Source organism: Hesperophylax consimilis, chromosome 19, assembly GCF_061612785.1.
Source record: "Hesperophylax consimilis isolate HC1 chromosome 19, BYU_Hcon_1.0, whole genome shotgun sequence".
NCBI classification, from domain to species: Eukaryota; Metazoa; Arthropoda; class Insecta; order Trichoptera; family Limnephilidae; genus Hesperophylax; species Hesperophylax consimilis.
The window spans coordinates 27347379-27364504 of record NC_142854.1 but is presented as its reverse complement, the minus strand read 5'-3'; the positions used below and the strand labels follow the sequence as shown (position 1 = coordinate 27364504).

Sequence of the window (17126 nt, the reverse complement as noted above, 5' to 3'; positions counted from 1 at the left end):
ATTAATTTAATGTGTCAATTCAAATGATCACAATCCCAAAAAAAAAACCTCACACAGCTTCCCCAAAAATATAGAGCATTACACTTACTTCAATTACACACGTCAAAAAAAATCTAACCTCATACATATACAGGATGTCCGGAAACTCGTAGTACAAGCGGGAAACTGGTGAATCTACATCACATTTGGAGTCGATTGTGTAGTAATATATTTTTTTTATTTGAGCTTTCGTTATCGATTAAATCGAGTTAGAAGTTGATTTTTTTTGTTTTTTTTTTTGTTTTAATCAAATTCTTATAAATTATTACTGAAGATCAAAGTACCCAACTAATTAAAACTATTTGAAAGTAAAACAAATGAAGAAACTCGGATTTGAAGCATTATTTTGAAATCACCCTTCATTTAATCCGGTGTAGTCATAAAATATTTCTGCTCTGCAGGGTTAAAACATCTGTTGTTCAACCCTAAACACCAGAAAAAACTTTAACCCTAAAATAGCGGAAAAATTTTTTTTTTTGTTTTTTTTTTTTTTTGTGAAAATGCTCAAATCAAAAAACTTTATGTTTATTTGGGTTCCCCATGTGGTGTAGATTCTCCAGTTTCCCGCTTGTACTACGAGTTTCCGGACACCGTGTATAACCTAACCTAACCTTTTTTTTAACATATGTTTATAATTTATTTAGCACATAATTAAACATGCTAAAATTCAAAACTATTAAAAATAGATCATTCTAGTATGTAGGTCTAATTTAAGTTATGTAATTAATATTGATAAGTGATATTCACAGCTGTGTTATTTCGTCCTGATGACACCCAAAATGCCATAAACATTATTTATTTACTCAAAATAATGTCAGTAATCGCTGGTTAAAGTCTGTCCTGATATACCCAGCCATAGACTAAATAATACATCAATGTACCCAGCATAATATTTCCATTATTATATTTATCGTCTCGTGTTTGAAATCCGGAAGCCAGTATGTGTTGATAAATGGATACGTTTCCAAACAATTTCCAGCATTTTCAGATATTCCCCAGGGATCAAACCTTGGTCCTCTCTTGTTCCTCGTGTATATATATTATAGACGACATCCAGGATCCAGGTCTGTGTAAATCACGGTTGATATCTTCTATTTGCGTAGAACCTCAAATTTCGGATGGAAATGATAAATTTAGTACTTTGTTTTTGTTTTGTTATACACGGTGTCTGAAAACTGTTCGAAATCTATTTAAACTACAGCAGCAAAATGTGATTTTATTTAACATTTATATAATATATCATCCGACATCTATATTGTTTGCTCAGAAATCGCTGGTAAAAGTCCTTCGGATACTTGCTGCAACATCCTGTACAAATATGTATTAATATTATTAAATAGACCTTTTGGTAAATTCCCCCGCTTTATCTCCCACCTTCCTTTTCTTCATTCTTTCCGGTTCCCCGTGGCGGTGGGCGGTAAATTCAAACGATTCAGTCGCGTGCCGTTCTCCGAGCACTGCGCATGCGTTGACAGATGCGCGCCGACCCGCGAGCGGAACACAAATCCTTTCGAAAACCGCGCTGTAAACAATAATGATACAATGTTATAAACAGTGATTTATTGCGAACTCAACGTTGTGACAGTAGTTTTGAGTTGAACTGTGAATTCTGTGATTCCTTAGGACTGTGTTTTCGTGATTAAATTGACAGTGTTTGGGTTATTTTTTATTTAATTGTGCACCAGGTACCATCTTTAAAAAGTCTGTTTTGGCCAATTTATTAAATGCTTCCGTAACAAAACAGAACGTAATATAAGAAAAGAAAAGAAAAAATCTTTACCTTTTCTAACCTAACCTCACTTTCTATTTTATTGTGTTCTGTTGTGTCATTGTTATTTTTTAATCGGTTACTTTTGTAAACATCTTCCATCTCTAATCATAGTTCAAACTTCAAACTAACTAACTAACCAACACGCCGTTTCCCGAAGGGGTAGGCAGAGAGGACAGACCGCCAAACAACTCGGTCTTGGCACACACTCCTTGCCTCATTCACATTCATACCTCGTCTCATAGATTCTCTTCTATTATTCTGACTCAAGTATCTGATTCACTTGATCGTGCCATGTCTTCCTCGGGCGTCCCCGACTTCCGCTACCACTAGGGAACTATACCTTCTAAAATACTACTGTCTTCTACATCAATAAGGACTGCTTTTGTGATTGAATCTGCATAATATAGTAAGCTATTGACATTCTGTGTTTTTGGTTGATATGGTCGAATAAGCTCAGTGATCAGAGCACTTCCCCGGCAAGGAAAAGGTCCTGGGTTCAGTGTGACTGAAAATTTTCTGTCTTTTCTGTTTCGCAATTTTCTTTTGGGAGTCGTTAATATTGTCTTCTGATTGTGTTACAGAATTTGAACAATTCAAAGTTAATATTCAAGTTCTGTGAAAGTCCTACTTACTGTGAAAATCCTACTTACTGCGAAATAACTGCCCCACGAAGAAATAATAACAGAACTTGAAAAGAGTTGAAATTTAACTTTGAAATTTGATGAATTGTTCAAATTTTATGAAACAAACTAGACAAAATAAAACAATTTTAGGTTTAACGCATTAGATAAGTTTTTCCACTATATAAATATAGAATATTATAGTATTGTACCTTTCGTCAGGTCTCTTTGTTCAAATCTTTCCATCGTAATAGGCTGTAATTACCTTTTAAAAAACTTCAAAATCTTATCCAGCTCCAATCATCTAAGAGCTGGTATTACAGTATAATTTAAAATGATTTTCTGCGTTTAGTTTTGGTGTTGCCATCAATGACCGGATACCAAGAACGTCTTTATTAAGGAGCTGACAATACGGTATCTCACCGACATACATAAACTTCACCACAATCTTTACACATCTGCTTTGATGATGGACACTGTAATGCTGTCCGAAACATCGGCTGAAGAAGGAGGTAGCGTTACACGTCACACTTTTGGCCGTGAAAATTTCAAATCATAAAGCACCCTATTGCATAAATTACGCGCTTTGTTGATAACTAATCGTGTTTTTTTACCTGCTTGTGATATGTTATCTGAATTATTATTTTTAACGATTTCAAAGAGTTCAAAATTGTGTATAAAAATAAAATCTCTACTGCCTGCGTAGTGGCAGGGTGTTATGTATAAACTTTAGTCTACATCATTGTTTGTGAACACGTTTTAAAATAAGGGTCCCAACCCCCAGAGCATTATTGTTTGTTCGTTTGATATCACTGAGTAAACTGTGTTGGCAAACACAAGGACCATGTGATAATAATATACAGTGTTTTTTTGTTGGTTCGTACACAGTGCTTTTTGGTGTATTAGCGTTTTGAAAAGTTTTGTTATAATATTATTGGAACATGGTTTTAAATTCTACGTTTTTGTATGTTTTTAAAAGTTGTCCGCTTTCCTGGGATTTAAACAGTGATTTTAGGTAAATTTTGAAGCATTATATTCGTGAAATGCTCATTACTTCATTCTTCACACATACTTGTCATGATTTAAACCTTTAATCAGTCTGAATATCGTATTTATATCTTCCACTGTTTCTTTTTGTCAGTACCCAGTAATCTTTACTAATCAAGGTGGCACCTCTCTAACATTAATGACGTACAATACAGCATTAAAAGATCTAGAGGTAATTTAGAGAGATATTCTTCACAGAACAAACAACCGTAGAGTCTTTTGGGAGAAATATATCCCAGACTGACACGGTCGCAGTTATGCTATCTTATTTTGTTTTATGATGAGAAATATTATTTAAACAGAGTTAGAAAGGGATAATACCGCGCTTTCAATTTGCATTAAAAAAATTACCATAAACGCTCCCGAAAAAATTTAAATAATTCTACGAAACAATATTTAACAATATTAAGTCAAGGTTTGAAATTTTTAATTAATTAAACTAAAAAATTGAAGTGACAATAACTTTTATAACACTTAAATATGTTTGTTTTTTTCGTGTTAAGCAGTAATTAAAGTTTACACGATCAAATCCATCAGTAAGCGACATTAAAAACGTTTTTGAAAATCTAAACGAGTTTTTCATCTGCTTTCAAGAACAATGCTTTATTTTGAAATACTTTCAAAAACAGCGAATTTATCTGGAATCAAATGTAATTTATCTGGAATCAAATGTAATTTATCTGGAATCAAATGTAATTTATCTGGAATCAAATGTAATTTATCTGGAATCATATTTAATTTATCTGGAATCATGTTTAATTAATCTGGAATCAAATGTAATTTGTCTGGAATCATATGTAATTTATCTGGAATCAAATGTAATTTATCTGGAATCATATGTAATTTATCTGGTATCAAATTTAATTTATCTGGAATCATATGTATTTTATCTGAAATCAAATGTAATTTATCTGGAATCAAATGTAATTTATCTGGAATCTAATATAATTTATCTGGAATCAAATGTAATTTATCTGGAATCAAATGTAATTTTGCGGAACCTGTATTCTGACAGTTATCCTAAGAGCAGTAAATTGAAAAATGTCAGAGGCTTTAGGGGATTACCTATCAAAACTAATGCTATCATGTCGCATTTAAAATCCTTTGTTAGCTACATTCTCAATGATTGCACAATACGAAAGGCAAATGTTAAAAATGTCTTTTCCTCAATTATTGCCACGATTGAGTTTTACGAAATCTAACGGTTCATTTATCAATCACGTGTGTTTAGCTTGATGGCCGAGTGTTAACGCGATGGCTGACAATGCAAAGGTCGCAGGTTCAATTCCAGACGAGGAGAACGGAGCTTATGTAGGTACCGTAGAAGCACATTCTGTGATTTAGCCACTTTTAGATGTTCGTTGACATTATGGAGATTAACTTGAGCGAGGAGTGACTGGGTCCAAAATATTAATCAATCATCTTAGGCACTGCATCCCTTAGAGAGATCTAACAATAATATAAATAATCTTATGTATTTATATTCATCGATGTTTGTTTTTTTTCTCATTGTTATGCATTATCTCTTCATTGGAATGAGATAAAAAGGCGAAATGAAGTCAATATGATGTGGTTTTTTTAACAGTAACAATGTGGTACATTTTAACTTAATCTTCGAGGATATTTAAAGGTTGCATACATCAAGAACCTTACGCATTATGTATTCACAATATTTAAAAATAAGATAAAAATATTCCATACACAATAATTGCATGTCATGGAATACAAGAAATAATTTAAACAAAAACAAGAATTAACTGTGGAATTTCATCGTAAAATGATGACGGAAAGTATGAAACTAATACAACCTCTAGAAGCAGATAAATGTAGGATATACACAATAATAATTTTGTTTGAAAATATATGATAGTATATCCTTCTTGTACCTATATTCCGTACAGTCAAACAGTTCCGCAACATCTGCGTACCTATTACTAACTTCATGTAATCTAGGTACAAACGAGTGTTTGAAATGATCATTGATCCAGGTATTGTTCCATTTAACCTTTCCCTTACTGTGCTAAAATAAATCCACGCGTTCCGGTGCTGTGTAGTCAATACACATCTCAAAATAAGCGATTTCATATCGGAAAAACATGAATATTCATAGCTAATCGTTAATGTTTATTATATTTTATATCAAAAAAGATAATAATTATAATTTAATTGCTGAAAACATGAAAAAACCATCGGCAGATGCTAAAGAAACGTGCGAGAAGTCCATATCTAACGACGGCCCGCGACCGACTGGCTGCCGGGCGGCTGGCACAACAGGCGCTGGATGGGCGCTGGACGCACACACACAGCTATGCGGTCGTAGGTATCGATGGTCTAAATCAAAATACAACTGCGGACGTGTGGATTTCTCACGTTCCCGCATAGCGAACTAAAGCGGGACATCAATAGCGTGTCATTTCCTCGCCCACTCTTCGCGTAGCAGTGTCACACGGTTGATTGTATTGGTGTATTTTTAACAAAAATCTCTAATTTTTAATTGAATTTGAAAACTATGTAAAATATTATTTTTTAATTCAGTGCATAAATTTTTAGCGGAGGAATACCTAAAATCTGAACCCAAAATTTATTATACTTAAAAAGTTATTAAAGTTATTAGAAGCAATGTGTAGTAAATACACACCACAGATGAGGAAAGGTTAAACAGGATTTTGGAACGAATAGCTCTCGTAGGTATATGAAATTCAATGAGGTTAATTAAATCAGGGCAATCTATATGCATTAAAAATTTTAAACATAAATATTTAGTCGGATATAATTCTTCATTCTGAGAGTTAGAGAACTTTAACGGAAGCCTATTGCCTATTCGATATGATGTGTATTGAACTGTAAGTGAACCTACTGCCAGTAAATAGCCCTGGGCAGATCGTGTTGGTCTGAACACGACTTCTCTGATATTTAGTATTCAGATTGCAAAGAGAACGGTAAGGAAACGAACGAACTTAGTGCTGACTTTGTTATTGTATATTGCTCTTTTGTTATGGACGTTTTTCACGATCCTTTTTTTCATACCGAACCCCATATGGCTTACAAATGTTGGGATTTGTATCTAGGTTAACTAGAAATTTCAACAAAATCAAATGTATTAAACTGTTATATTTTGCTTTTGATAGAAGTCAACTTGAATATAATTCTTCCGTCTACAACCCACTTTACAATATTCATGTACAAGCTATTGAATGAATACAAAATGAATTCTTACGTTTTTTAAGTTTTAAAATGGGTATTCCAGCAATTTTATTAAACTACAACATTGAATGAAATGAATATGCCTAAATTGTCTGACAGAAGGATTTTAACTGACTTCGTATTTCTACATGGTTTTCCAATAAGATGTGTTATTTTGAATAGCCAGATATTTCGGTAGATGTTACTTTTGGAGCTGTCATTTTTTGACATTTGACAAGTAGAAACTACGCCATTAATAAAAATGGAACGATACACGCTTCAACAACGCATTGAAATTATTAAAATTCACTTGAGTGAATCAAATGCAAATCATCTTGAGTGATGAGGCCCATTTCCACCTCGGTGGCTTCGTCAACAAGCAAAATTGTCGCATCTGGGGCTCGGAAACCCAAGAGTTATTGTTGAAAAGCCTCTCTATCCTCAACGTGTGACTATTTGGTGCAGTTTATAGTCCGGCGGAGTCATTGGACCTTACTTTTTCGAAAATGAGGCTGGAGCAACAGTTACGGTGAATGGATTGCGCTATCGAGAGATGATTAATGATTTTTTATGGCCGGAATTCGATGGTATTGATCTGGACAACGTTTACTTTCATCAAGACGGCGCTACGTGCCACACAAGCTCGAAACCATTGATGTTTTACAATTGAATATCAAAATAACACCTCTTATTGGAAACCCCTGTATATAAATTTTTAAATGATGCATTTAATAGTCCAGTATTGCTTGCATTGATAAGCTTTCGGATTCCGCTAGGTATTTATTTCAGTGCTGAAATTCTGGTACTTACTACCATATGTATTCCTCATTGCCCAGAATACTTATAGAGCTAAAGAATTATACCAAGTTACTTAATTACACACCTTTAATTTATCAATTGACAAATATAAAACAGTGTTACTGAGACAAGTCTGTTTATGTATAGTAAATATGTACTGTATTAATATTTAATTTATACTGATCATTTTTAAAAGTCCCAAAAAAGCGTTAATAAATTAATAAATAAATAATATGAAAACCACAAGGAAAAAGATGGATCGTCTGTTAAAATCCCAAATTGGAGTAAGAATGCTAGAATCAAGTTCTAGTGACATTACTGTGTATCTTTGACACTGCAAAAATGTTTTAGCAACAACTATCGTTGTCAAAAACTACGACAGTTTATTTAATCATTACTGGCAGGCAAGAAACATATAATGACAAAAATAGCCTTTGACTTCCTACGAAAAAGCATTAACAATGTACGTCAATGATAAAACACAGATTTTTAAACAATTCGCTTCTGATTTGTTCAAATTTGTTTGATGTTATTCCTATGACCCATGTGAAAAAATCTTTATTATTTTTATACTTACAATTTCATTCAGATAGTTGCCATTAGAAAAGAAATTGTGTTGGGTCGGTACTGAATCGTCAAAAAATGACAACATCTAGAACATAACCATAGATTACGTGAAATGATCTGTCATTTGCATTTACTGTTGTCGTCAACAAATCATATTTATAAAATACACGCCAAATTCACAATACCAAACGTTCACAAATATGCAAAACTTCTACATAATATAGTTTCATAAAACAATGACAGACGATAATGTCCGCCATCTTAAACTGTACGAAAATCAGTATCAAAATAGAACACTTTTTTTTTTAATACATCCATTTAAATTTCACTTTTATTATCCTGAATGTATGAATGAAGTGGAATCTTGAAAGTGGAAATTAACCAACTTCCCGATATTCTATCGAGCTGAAACTCAGCAAATAGGCTCGTCGTCGATGACCATGCATTCTGTTAACTTTTGGTAGCAATCACACATACACACGCGCACATATATAAGCATCTATAAGATTCATAGGTTGGGGAGGATCTTATAAAAACAACCTAAACTCAGTAAAAGTCTCGCAAAAAATTATTATAAAGATAATACTTAAAAAAAACTCTACTTTCCCAACAAAATTGCTTTTTAAAATGTTTCCAGTACCAAATATTGATGATATATTTAAGCAAACTTCAATTATAAAAATGTGTAAAGAAAAAAATAACACAGAATATCAAGAATTTTACAAACTGATGAGAAATGGAAATCAATTTATTACGCCAATCTTTAAAACAACTCAAATGCAAAACCATTATATTTACCAAGCCATAAAAAACTACAATAATCTCCCTTCCGAATTGCGCTGTATTACGAACCAACAAGAACAAATCAATAAAATCAAACTTTTTTTCAAAAAAAACTTATATTAAAAAAATATATGGATATATTATATTTATATTTTACACATAACATTGAATCACTGAAGTAAGAATCGTGGCTCCCTTATCAGGCACAAGAGCTCCTCTTTTCTGATAAGGTATACATGACCAATTATGTACCTAAATATTATATTTTGCAAAAAAATGTATGTATTAATGTAACTATGATCTATATTAAAATAATAAAAAAATAAAAAAAAATAAAAAAAATCTCTATGAAATTGGATGCACACTTGACTCCAGTCTCTGTGGAGGAAGATTCAATCCTCAGTCAAACAAAAATATATATATTTGTATTTTTAATATATATATATTGATACAAATATGTGTTTTATGGTAAAAAAACTTTTTTACGTATTGATTTTTTTCATCTCGAATCCATATTGTAAAAAGTCAACACATATGGAAACTTCACGAAAAAAAGCATGGTGTAAAACGTTCATTAGGATTTTGTCCGAGTTTGAATCTATCAACATTCGAAATAACAATGAAACTTTTTGCGAAAAGATTTGACCACACGCGTAGCTCTGTTTCTTGTCGGGTGTGCTTTATCACAAAGAATTCAACAACAGACAATAAAGAATAATACTTTTAAATATTGTATGTTATCTTTGAAGAAAAATATTGATAAAAGAACAATGGAAAGTGTTATTAAAAATTGTTTAGTTTCGCCGTGTTTATTTTATGTACCTAACGGGAACAGATAAAATAAATTGATAACCTTTGCGGGATTTATTCGTCATCTCTCTTTGTCTAACCGCTTTGCATGTCCTTTCAAAAGATCTACATGACTCCTTGTCAACACTATTAGAATACGGTTTTATCAAATGACAATATCATAAAACACTAAACAAAAAAGTCATAATGGAAACTGACGAAATCTTCAACAATTTTAAAATCATGTCCATTAAGGCGATGCACTACGTCGTGTAGTATTTTAAATTGAGACGCTGTCAATAACAACCCTTATGTAGATAGCGATAAAGTTTAAATTCCCGCTTAACACCATCCGCCTGTTTTGATTTATGCAAGAAAAAAACATGGCCAAAAAGCGCCTTTTATTTCATTTTGTGGATGTTCAGGCATAAATATTTAATTTTTTTTCGATCATTTTATAAATAACTTAATTTGACACATTATACAATAAAATCATAACCGAAAATGGGTTCGTAAGTAGGAGATTTTTAACTTTAAAGCAGTTTTCATAGGCCTTTACATTATTTTTTTCTGGGCTTATAAAAAGACTTATCTAAAAAATACTCAATTATTTCAAAGGCCAAGATGTATTCTACTCGCAGTATTTAACTAAAGCATCTGAAACATTTCTAGGTGAGCAAATTTTCAAACCAAAAACACATGATTTTGCATTACCTACTACGTATTTCCTTAAACAATTTTATTCTAAAACAACAATCCTTTATATTCACAAGAAATAACATATATATTAGAAACACTAGATCTCAAGGTCAAAAATATATCGAACAAGCAACTAAAAATTCAACATTTGGGCTAAACTCTACAACAAGATCCCACTCTCATTCAAAACTCACAAAAATATTATAACATTTAAATCTCAAATAAAAAGCTGGACACACAATATAGGGAGATCAGGAATAGAAAATATAATGACATCAAATACAGACTGAAATCAAACCTTGTAAAATATTTATCATTATTTCAGAAAAAACACTACATTATATATTTATAATTACTTCATATTATCCATACTACTAAATTCTTATGATATGTAAATCAAATCCTTAGCACGGGAGATCCCAGTGAGGATATCATTATCACTATTTTTTACAAAAAAATTGAAGATATTAAGACATAACAGTCGAACGTGGTTTTACACACATACGCCTTAGGGATCTCTTTCCTACTGTTTTCCATTTGGTCTTTGATTGTCCTTTCTGTCAGTTCCTTGTTCGACAATGGCTTCACGATCAAGATAGGATGGCGTCAGAAGCGATTGCATATGTTTTTTTAACAATTCATCAAAATTTGTTTATTTGTACGAATACTATTTTTTTATGTGACAACTTCTTCCAACCAGCTGGAGCCAGTGAGACTATGGCATCCCCTACTGGGTTTGTTCTGAGGCTGAAGGTAGTGGTGGTGGCATGAGATGTGGGAGAGGAAGGTTGGGAAGTGACTGGCTATTCATATCTGATCACCAAACACAGCTAAAGCCATTTCAAGTAACGTTTCAATTTTGAAAGGTGGTCTTTCACCACGGTAATACTGAGAGTATCTACCTATCTAGAACATGCCGCAAATACTAATAATATATTGTGTTTAATTAATAATTTGTTAACCCGCGACCTCCGGATTTGTAGTCGAGAATCGTAACCGCGGAGGCATATAATATTTATCGCTTGAGTTCCTAAATTTATATCAAAAATCTATTGTCAACTACACTAATTTGTTAATGTATGACAAATTTAATTTATGTATTTGTTACAGAAATATTGTATGCGAATCTGTTTGTGGTTTTATTGTAGACTGTAATCAATATTAGACACAAACAATTGTAAATGATTCTGACTTACCCTTGGTATTTTCGGACGATATTTTAAACTTAAGGAACACTACGTTGTCATCACTGCACAATCTTCCGTAGTAGACTCGAATTAAATGCACTAAAGGGACACTTTCACCAAACCTGTTTTCTTAACAGACTGATCAAGTGTAAATAAATTGTTGAAATTTCATTGAACTTAGGTACTCCACAGTCCACACTGTCAGACAGCGACTGGTAATTGGAATTGAATTGAACTAAGATTCATATATTAATATAATCGTTATTGAGTATATATGTACCTACTAATCTGTGGTTATATTCACGTAATCCTTTTCTCTATTTGGTAAAGTAGGTACTGTTGACGTTCTATCATCCCCTATTTACACGTTGAATTCAATGTGCCCCATTAAACTCCGATTGATATTCAAATTCGGAACAAACAGTGCGAAAATCGTCCCAAATTAACTACCCTAACAAAATTCATCCCTATTTAAAAATTTCCCCTATTTAGGGAAACGAGAAATTATTCAAAATTATGGCAATACCAACAATTGAGTTTAATGAACGAATTAATTAATATGGAAAAAGCAAACAATTTTTTTAAAGCGTAAATTACAAAACTTTGTTGAAACGACTACACCAAAACACAAAATTACTGTATTTTTTTAGGCTGATGTTTAAATTTTTTTTTTAATTTAATTATTCCGCATTATCAAACATACTAATTTCAGTTGTGGGTCTTCTGTCTGTTAAGTGATTGTATTTTTTACTCTGGTTCAAATATTCGGTTCGAAAATATTTTTTTTACGACTTGAGTACAAAACATCGACTTTTCTCGGCTTTATATAAATGTAGTATGCATGTATTATATATGTAAACCTTTCAGAAGAAATTCTCTAAATGATAGTGAAAACTTTATCAAAATCCAGTGCATGGTTTCGTAGAATTAGGCGCACAAACAGACGGACGCGGATAGCAACTTTATTTTATTCTATGTAGAGAAGATTTTAGAGATATTTTTGATGGACAATTATTCCAAGGCATTTGTTTTATAGATACTTTACAAGTCCTACAATATCCCGTGATTTATTTATGAAAACCATTTTTTTTCACAATGTTGAAACAATTTTAAACCTTTTTTAAATTGTTTGATTTCATATCGTTACCGGTTTCAGCTTCTTATAGCCATCTTCGGAATGGTCAATGTTTTTTTAAAATAATTCCAAATCAAAGAAACGAAAATACTATAATTTTTAAAATTAGTTGTAATGATTGTCCAGCCTTCTATATTGGATAAACATCGCATAATGAAGAAACTAGAACAAAAGAACACTTAAGATGATTAACTAGTTCAGGTTTTTCAGAGTTCGCGAAACTTTCAATTAATACAGATCATACATTTAACCAATACAGTAATTAAAGTCCTACACAAAAATCGAAAAGGTTTAAGACTGAACAATTGAGAACCTTTGGAAATAAAAAAATCGGTAATTTCAAAGGTTGAAATCATTAATAACCATTTAAATTTAACCTTTAGACAAATTCTAAGTATGTTTCCCATTACTTCACTTATCCCACGTTCCCCTCCCTCACCTCTCTCCCACAACTGACGCACTCTAGTATATTGTCTCTTTCTTTTTTAATAATTTGTGTGTATATTCAGGGTCCAACGCGTTCTTCTGTCCTGTTCAGGGTGGATCAATGCAAAACGAACTCTAAGCAGAATTCTTGCCTGAACAGACTATGCAAAAATTACAATAGCGTATTATCCAAGGTGGATATTTTCAATTGCGAACTTACCAAATACAAGAATTCCATAAAAGAATATTTCTCTGATGGTTTGTGAATAATATTACGTCTCTTTTGTTCATATTTCTATTATGATTTGATTTATATCTGCAACCTCTCTCCATGGCTATAAATGTATTGGTAAATGTTTTGTTTTGTAAATTTTTTGTTTTATATAATCTTTTGTTATATATAAATTTTTGAATTCATATTCCTTTCTTACAAATTTAATTTATTTATTCCTTATTATGGTGTGTCACAGAGGTAAAGTCACAAGTAGGAAATCTATAATTGGTTTATTTTGGCTATAAAATACTACAAATAAATAATTTTTATAACAGATGATGATGGTACGGAAGTACCGAAACCGGTAGACAGTAAAATATATCAATAAAGTGACCTAAAACCAAGTATTTTCGTTTCATTAATTTAAAATGTCAAATCACAATGTGTTTGTTTCTTTTGAAAAATATAAATAATATTTTGCCGTGTATATTTATCGATATTTTTTTCACACTTAGCCAAAATGACTGAAGTTCGCACCTAGTAATCACATATAAAATCAGATTTATTCCAGGGTTAGGCGTATTCTGCTTACTCGATTCTTGTGATTTTATAAAACTGGTTATTTAGTTAATTCGAGTGTCTATGATGTAGTTAAAAATAATATACGTTCGGTTTAACGTACCGTAAAAACATGGCCCATTGTTTTACAAAAAAACGTGGGAATCATTTGTTCATGTCTGTGGACCATTTCATCCCAAGGTGCGATTTTTTGACAAAATGAGCATCATGCTTTGATTTTTAACTGGCGTACCAAAATTTTATCTGATTTTGAAATACTAGAAATCAGGTAAGTTTTTAGATTTTCACGGCCAAAATCATTTTTGTTGTTTGTTTTTGGGGTGTTATGCCGTGTTGCGCTAACTCCTTCTTTAGCCGACGTTTCGGACAGCGTTGCAGTGTCCATCATCAGGGCAGATCCGGTAGATCTGAAGATGTGTTGTGTCGGCTAAAGAAGGAGTTAGCGCAACACGGCATAACACCCCAAAAACAAACAACAAAAAAATACTAGAAATCATTTATGAAAAATATAACTAGTTTTAATTTACAGCTTTAAAAAAAAATATGACTGTACAAACTTCAATAAAGATCGTTTTTCCAATGTTTTAAACACTTGTGTCACTGTTTCTATGTGTAACTCGGGTTCAATGAACTTTGAAAATGGGATTTTCTTTATTTTTAAAAATTGGAATTGTTTGTGGTAACGATTCATACAAGCTATAAAGTAGGTTCCAAAATTGTATTATTAATTCTACATTCGAAATGTGTGTTTCTTTTGTTTTATTTTTTGACAGATGTCGTAAATTATCATTTTTACTAACGGTGATTTGAGATTTTCAAAGGCCAAACGTATTATCTCGATTTATCGTTGGGGTGTTATACCGTGTTGCGCTACTTCCTTCTTTAGTTAATTTAATAACGGTGTTCCTGGAATATTTTTTTAAATATAAATATTTTTCTCTTCACAAATCCTGCAATGTTAATATCCCGTGATTTTTCACGGGTCTGAGGTAGTATCAGTAGACATTTTTCATAAAATGTAATAAAATCTCCCGCCAATATCATTCTCTAAGCCACCACATTGCAAGATTTAAAAAAAAAACATTACTCAAGCAAAATTAACCTTTAAAGCACATGTCACCACAATCGCTTTTACCTTATATTGCAATATTTTCCTTATATTACGTACCACCGCTTTTTTACTTCAGACAAAAATAGTCCTTACAGCACATGTCGCCGGTATTTGATCTCCTATGTTTTGCTAGTATGCATTAGAGCCGCTTATACCTTGCAATATTTTCCTAACATTTCCAACGCAATATCACTTCAAGCAAAAATACACCTTACTGCATATTTTCCCTGTATTCTCTTTTCATAGTTTTGCCTTCAATGCATTAGAGCCGCTTTTACCTTGCAATATTTTCTTAATAAAGCCATCACTGTTTCACTTCAGGCAAAATTAGTCTTTAAAGCACATGTCAGCACTATGCCTTTTCGGTTATTTTTCATTTAGTGCATCAGAGGTGATTTTTCTCTGCTTTGTTTATTCTAATACGGTTGTAACAGTTGGCATGTTGAGTGTTCTCCCCTCTTGTATGAAGTTATGAACCATTGTATGAAATTTTTTCATAAGGCAAAAAGCTTTGCAGCAAACATTTAATTGAAAAAAAAAATGCTGTGTCAGATGTTGATATTTTTTGATATACATCGTTCACGGTTATAAACAAAGAGGTTCTGTTAACAGCAGATCTCGCTTCCAAAAAATAATGTTTATAATTTTCTCTTATTTAATAAATCAAAAGCAAAATTTCCTCTAAAACCAAAAGATTAGTATTTAGGTACTTAAGTACCTACCTACTTTATTTATTGTAAGCCATTTAAATTTTCAGTTAAAATCGCTTTTCTGAATTTGTCTAGATCTAGAGTTCATTGAACCGGTGTTACCGACACACAACTGATATTAATATTTTTGATTACACTCTAATTGAAGTTGTGATGTGTATGCTATCGTAAGGTTGAAGGAGTGGGGAGGGAAAGGAGATAGTATATATGAAGGTTAGGAAGCACCTAGCTATTCAGATTTGGTCATCAAACACGGCCAAAACCATTTTAAACAACAAAGTTTCGATTCCGAATAGTGATTTTCACCAGGGAGATACTTAGATCAGAGATGTGCAAAATGGGTACCCAAAACCATTTGAAATGCAAAATGGAAATGGGTCAAAACTTTTCCATTTGAAAATGCAAAATGCAAAATGGTTTTTAGAAAAGCATTTCAAATGCAAAATGCAAAATACCTATTTTCAAAATGCATTGAAAATGCAAAATGGTTTCTCAGGTCAAACAATTAAAATAATTATAGAATTTTTTAAAAATTTTGTCATTTAACAATGTAGAACATATTGATACATGATGATGGTGGTGAATCCAAAAACACCACGACAACAGATTATGAAACCACAAAACATTTGCGCGGGACTAATGTTGCCAGCGTAAAAACATAGAAACTGCTATCTAACATTTAATATTACAGCGTCATGGCCATGTTCAGTATTTGAATCAGTATTTTTTGTAATGGTATCACTCAATTGCCAGGGCTCTTACCAGGGAGCAACTTGACAAATGTAAATTATCTCTCATAGCGAGGTTGAGGACCGACTGATATTTGGGGCTTATGAAAAAAAGATGAGTGGAGAAAGTAGGAAGAATGTTTCAAAAAGCATTTAAAATGGAAAATGCATTGAGAAAAGCATTTAAAATGCAAAATGCAAAATGGTTTTCAGAAAAGCATTTAAAATGCAAAATGGAAAATACCCATTTTGCATTTTGCATTTCCATTTGAAATGGATTTATTTGAAATAAAGCACATCTCTGACTTAGATTATCTACCGCTCTAGAACGGGTATGGGAAGGGAAATAAAGAGATGGGGAGAGGATGGTTTGAAGTACGATCTGCTAAAACATTGGGAACACGCAATCGTGTTGTTATTTTTCACCCAATAACTCCCGCCAAAAAGCACTTAACAATTAGGTTATGTATCATCTGTGCATCCCCTCGATAGGACACCCTCATTCCCGCCAAATAATGACGATCTATTATATCCCTTGGGATATGATATCGGGGACATCCCTGAATTTTAAAAAAAAATGCGCGTAAAAAACAGAATCATTCATTTTTATGCTGTTCAAAAATCTTTATATAACTGCTGAAGTCCCCGGCATTATCCGGGATTTACGTCAAAATGTACTAATTTTCCTCCCATTTTTAAATTCAAGTGTGCTAAATTACATCAAAAGTGTCAAAATTATG

At 32.3% G+C, this 17126-nt stretch overlaps 1 protein-coding gene across 6 annotated transcripts in view; it reads left to right on the top strand.

Moving 5' to 3' along the window:
- sick (sickie) overlaps positions 1 to 17126 on the top strand; it is a 478256-nt gene that overhangs the window by 245873 nt on the left and 215257 nt on the right. The window contains exon 1 of one of the 6 annotated variants that reach the window (XM_089643464.1): positions 1505 to 1740. The exons of 4 other annotated variants lie outside the window; for them this stretch is intronic. The gene's annotated coding sequence lies outside the window, so the exon portion shown is untranslated. Of the gene's footprint in view, positions 1 to 1504; positions 1741 to 17126 lie in introns of those variants that run through there. One more of the 6 variants, XM_089643465.1, reaches the window with a different exon arrangement.